Genomic DNA, 6000 nt, shown 5'->3' with positions numbered 1-6000 from the left:
CCTGATCGTCTGTTCCCAGTAGAATTGGAACCCCTGTACTACATGCTTAGGTGCACTATGAAAATGATACCCACTTCATATAGTACGATTAAATTATTCTAGGGGTTTACTTCAAAATTTAACTGAAATTACAATAATTAAATGCAAAAGAACACTTTTAATCTATATGAGATAATAATTTTGTAGAAACGAAGGCCTAAATTTTAAAAGTGAAATCTGAGCCCTTTCACATTTTAGTAGGTAGGAGGAGGGTAAAACTCTGGATATGGAACGAAATTTAACAGCTCACCCCTCTTCTTGCAAATGGCAGCAGTCGGGCTCATAAGCAGGTGTCTGCACGTCCTGGGGACAGCTACAAATTTGTGTCATCCTGAACACAGCCTCACTTGAAAATAGCAAGCAAGAGAAACAGATCCTATGCCACCTTGTAAATGTGGCAGCCTTTGGGAAACATATGCCATGTTCAAAATGTTCCTGCGCCACTGTTGAGATCTCTTCCTCCCTGGTACACTGGAAGGGGATCAGCAGCTCTACACCACTGAAGGCCCTCTCCTGCCAGAAGCATTCCCTCTGGCTTTCTGGAAACCAGAGGGAATCCTTCTATCCAGTAAGAGAAGGGCAGTTGTTACAAAGCCAATGCCACAGTTTTATCCACAGCATCCTATTAGGCCTGGTCAAAACATTGTCACAAAACATTTTCCCATCACAAAATGCTAGTCGTCTGCCCTTGGCACGCTCCTGTGGCCTGGTGGATCTTGCCAAAACTCCAGCAGAAGCTGGCAGACAGGCTGAACGCTTGACTGCCACCATGTCACCTGGCTCAGGAAGACTCTTAATTGCCCTGGAAAGCTTTTGCTGGCTTGCTGGGGTCCAAGACTGCATAAGACGCCTGGCCATAAGCCTGCTTAAGTCTCTTTGCAGCCAGCTCCCCAACATCTGGTGGTACTAGACCTCAATTCCCCAAATAATTGGTTGATGGACATTTGGGATGCCTGAGCATTTAGACTGAAAGCCTGGCAAAAAAAAAAAAGAGACACTAAGGATCCTGGAAAAATAGTTCCAGAGCAGAATATTTAGTTCTACAATAAATAAAAAAAAAACCACAAATAAACAAAAAAACAAACCCAACCCACAAACAAACAAAAAAACCCCACAAATATCAACATAATTATTTGGCTTTTTTCCCTAGATTTTTCTAGAAATTTAGTTTTTTTAATCTATGCATATTTTATTTCTAAGCTTGTTTTATTCATAATATTTAATAACATTTTTTGGTGAAAACACAGAAAGTACATGCTGACCATAGAGAAAGCACAGCTACTATCAGCATATATCATGAACTCTGGTAACACCTACATTTTCAGTGCAGTGCAAAGTGAAGTTTAGGTCCTAAAGGGCATGGGCGATATGACCAGAATTTTTCCCCTAAGATTTTAACTAAAGTATGAGGGGAAAGGGGGGGTGGGGGTGGGGGTGAAACTAATAGCAAAAAGAAAGTCATCTTGTTACCAATTTTTTAAAAGAGAAAGAAATCAAATTCTACCCATACATAGAATATAGAGCAATGATCTATAATCCATATCATAAATATTGCCTGGTGTTTAGCAAAATATTTTGAAGTATCTTACATCACCACAAGCAAAATTCTGTCTTGTTTCACAGACCGAATCTCCTTAATACAGAAGTGAGTATTTAGCATCCTTTAGCCCCTTAAAATTAAATCCTCTGAACTTAAATAACTATCTGAAGTAAATAAATTGAATAGAGCAGTGTGGAAGTTTCAGATGTGTTTAAGTGATTTGGTACACTAAAGCCTTACGGGTCCGTTGAAGTCAATTAGTTTTAAGAAACTAAAGCTGCGCAATTACCAATTATCAAAAGCTTTGTCTTTCTCTTTACTTCCACCAGATGGTGGTATATTGCAAAGCAAAAACGTACTTGGGAAGGCCGTTTTACTGCTCCTTTCCCAAAAAGCAAGGGAAATTCTTTGTCGGTAAAATTACTTTCCTTCCACTCTGTTCGCTATAGTTTCAGGTGTCAGATAGCTTTGTTTTTAACAGACTGAGCAGGAGAGATATTCATAGTTATTATTTTTAATCAAATATTTTGATATATTTCTATCCCGCTTCAGTAATGATTCCTGACCACAGTTTTCATCTATTTCTCTTCTCAGCAGAGTTTACTAGTTGTATTTTGCTGTCTCACCTGTAATACCAGTGCACTTTTCTGATGAATTAAGCATAAGGCCCTGGGCACTTCAAAGTAAGTACTTAAACTGTATTCAGATATCATGATATAACTCCTGAATGTTCTGAATGCTTTGACATCAGCTCAAGGAAGATTTAACTTTGGCTTAAAGATGGACCATGGCTTAAAGATGGGCCTTGGCCTCAACACACGTAGATTCCCACTGATTCTGAAAGAATTACTTTAGCTAAGCGGTGAGCGTGTGCATGAAGCCACATCAGCATTCCCAGCACCTTCTAGAACTAACTTGGTAGAAACAGTGAATTTTGAAGCTCTTACAGGATATGGGTTTTTCTTGCAAGAGTCACGGGTATTGGTGGGAGAGGGTGACATTTCAAGCTTTATTCTAGGTAGTTAATACTCTCACACTTCATCTCCAAGTGTTGTGATATCAAATTAGAATCTGTGTATGTAGACGTTTAAGTGCTTCCAAGTGAAAAAAAAAAAATGCCGACAGGCTCCCCATTAAAAACTTTGTGTTCTCATTGAGAATAAACTTATTTTTCTTCTATTGGGAAATTGTTATTTCATCATCTGAACTGAATGGAAGCTGTATGTTACTGATTTTAACAAAGGAAAATCTTAAAAGGCAAAATATAAAGCTGTTGTCTATGCTTTATTCACTGTGTCTCTCCAGGCAATGCCTTCGTATGCATTCACAAGTAAAAGGGTCAAACTTGCTAATCCTTAAGTTCCTTGGGGCCTCTGGGAATATGACGCTTAGCACAAGTCCTGACACTCCACTCTAAGCTGTGTGGATGTGAAAAGTAGGCTTCAAGCCTGGAGCAGGACTGTTTTCTAATTATCCACTGTTCATGTGAAAGTCAAAGTCTCAGAAGCTAAAAGTAATTAAAATAGATATTTTACCCTTTGGTCCCAAACATGAAGCAGCCCAAACTCCCAGCCCTGTCATCCGTACTCTGCTGAATTATTTTCTGCCATGTTGACTGCTGCCTCCTCAGCTGCCTGCTCACCGATAATGCGGATCGTTTTTAAGACCACTGATCATGAAGAGCAGCTCATCATTTGATCTCCTTATCCTGGGCTACGAGGTGGCTGATGTGACATGGGTGCGTGCTGAACTGGCAGCTGCTCTGCAAAAGCTTCTTCTATTACCAGTAATCTCCTAAAGGCCACAGTAGGAACTAATCTACCTCACCCAAAAAAGAAGATGAAGGGAAAATGCATGTTTTCATCTGCAAAAATCCAAAGTATTCCCCATAGATTGGGAAACTAATGGAGCACAAGAGTCATGGAAGCCTTTGTAATTTACTCACAGCTTTATTTACACCTGAAAGTGGGCCAGAAACATTATTAGAACAGGGAATTTTATTAAAAACCTACCAATAATTTTAAAGTAGCCGTTTATGATTTACATGCTACCTTACTTTGTAGGTGCTCAGTCTGAAAAAGTTTTAGAGAAAAAAGCAATATGAAAAGTGTTCTGTTTTCTAAAAGGCAATCTTGATTAACACATTACAAATCAGGCATGCAGAGCTATTAGCAACTTTAGGAAAACTGATTATTTTCCAACAGGTTAAACTGTCTGGTTGCAACGTTAAGGTCTAAGACATTGTGTCGCTTACTCAATTGCTGCAAAACAGGTTTTATAAAACCTGAGAAAAATGTCAACAACAATCACAAACACTTTTGAAAGGAAAACTGTAGTTGCCAGCCCAAAACTTCAATAATACATTTTTTGCTAGTAACAGAATTACAAACGTAAAGCTACTCTCTTTTAGAATCATCGTTTACTCAGAAACAATGGATAATCTGTAAAATTTAAAAAAAAAAAGCGCAATACTCATGCCACTGATAACAAAGATAAAGTAGGGTGAGTAGTTTGTTTGCACAGATAGATAACTCAAAGGACATAAACTTCGGCATATTCACAAATAGTTATTGAATCATGACCTAAATATGGCAACATATGCAATATTCTGTCACACACTTTCAGTCAGCTTCTCTTTTAGATAATGTTTTCAAGCTTTTCTGTCATTTTTTCAGTAACAAAATTTTGAACTGACATATGTAAATAAGCTTGCTCTTAATCTCTCTGTGGCTGTAGCAGTTTCACAGAACACATCCTTTGAAACAAACATTTAATCTTTAATCGTTTTTCAAATTCTGCAATGTTTTTTCCAACAATTCCTTATGTAAATTGTCTTTGGGGCTTCTTTAGCTACATATGCATAACACACTCATAGCACATACAAAGATTTTCTGTTGGATCCGAGAATCTAATTTTTAATTCAATAATATAAATTTACTGCTAAACTTTTACCTTATGTCCATGTTACATGAAATGTTATTTTTTTTAATTTCCAGAAATATTTTCTTAATCTTTGATCATTCTCTCAAACATTTGCTCAATGAGCATCCCATGTGACACTGTAAAATATTTTCTGTAACACCAGATACCAGGACCAGTAAAGTGATTATTACTTCAAACTTGCTTTATTCTTTTTCACTATTGTTTCAGGGAACTACTTCTTTTGCTAGCTCATATTTTTCAACTCATGATTATCATTGCGTAGAAACTTCTGTGACTCATTTTCAGCTCAAACTAAGATTCATCTGCCATATTTGTAACACTTAAAGCTGAATTATCTAGTCCAAGCTAGACTGTTTGTTTACAGATAGATAATTCCCGATGCAGGATTTCTTCCCTAAAGCATCTCTCTCTTCATTAGCCATGGAGGAAACCTGCATAACTAGCTTAGACCTAGATATCTGACTTTCAGATGGTTACAGCTACGTGAGATGAATTCCACATGAAAAGTCTATATTTGCCAGCCTAAAATTGTGAAGGCTTGAACTCAATGACTTGGATGGTATCTTCTACTCTTATTGTCTTTTGCATTACTTCATATCAAATTTCATGCTCTTTCAACTCTGTAGTAACTCTACTTCTACAATCCATCCAACATCAGGATGCTTTTAAGGAACTACAAAGGAAACTCCATTTTGCCAAGTAGTACTGATCTCCTGTAATTTCAAATGGGCCAAGTTTCTAGAAACTAGTTAAAAAAAAAAAAAAAAAAAAAAAAAAGAGCAGTAGGATACTCATATATCAGTTACTTTTCTCCAAAAACAAGATTAGACTCTGGCTTGTGCACTTCCACATTCTGCTGCTGACTCGGTGCTACTTCAATAGGAAAATTTAAATACTAGTTCTCACAAGTTTGATTTCTGCAATCCTGGAGGACAGGTAAGGGCGTGCTCTTTCTTGTTCTTGAAGAGGACAGACAAAAGGTTTTTGTACTCAGTGTCAGAAAGGAAGCAATTTTGAAGGACGGTAATATCTTTTGAAAGAATTTATGTTATGTTATGTGGGGAGCAACATACTATCACCTTCTCTCTCTCTCTCCCTGTTTTCTTCATTTAGCTTTAATAGCAACCATTTGCTCCATTTTTTGTTTGTCACCAATTCTGTTTTATCTTATCACAATTTCCAGCTTCCAGAAAGCTGCCCTCCTACCAGCTTCGCAATATCTGGGGTTTCTTGTGTGTCTACTGCTGTCTTACAAGGCCGAGGCTTCTCTATCAACCACACTTTTCCTCTTCTCCCACTGCAAATTGTGTTTTCTGTTCAGGTCCCGTGTGACTGCACAGGACATGGAGCTGATTTTGTGAATGTTGGAAGGTGACCATCAGGCATACTACCCAGTTGTGCAGCTTACACTCACACTAGACGAGATCAGCTATGGGGTCATCATTTTGGCCAGCTCTGCTACTACACAGCAAGAATTA

Source organism: Tauraco erythrolophus, chromosome 4 (assembly GCF_009769465.1).
Source record: "Tauraco erythrolophus isolate bTauEry1 chromosome 4, bTauEry1.pri, whole genome shotgun sequence".
NCBI classification, from domain to species: Eukaryota; Metazoa; Chordata; class Aves; order Musophagiformes; family Musophagidae; genus Tauraco; species Tauraco erythrolophus.
The sequence above is the reverse complement of the archived record's forward strand: the minus strand, read 5'-3'. Positions refer to the sequence as shown.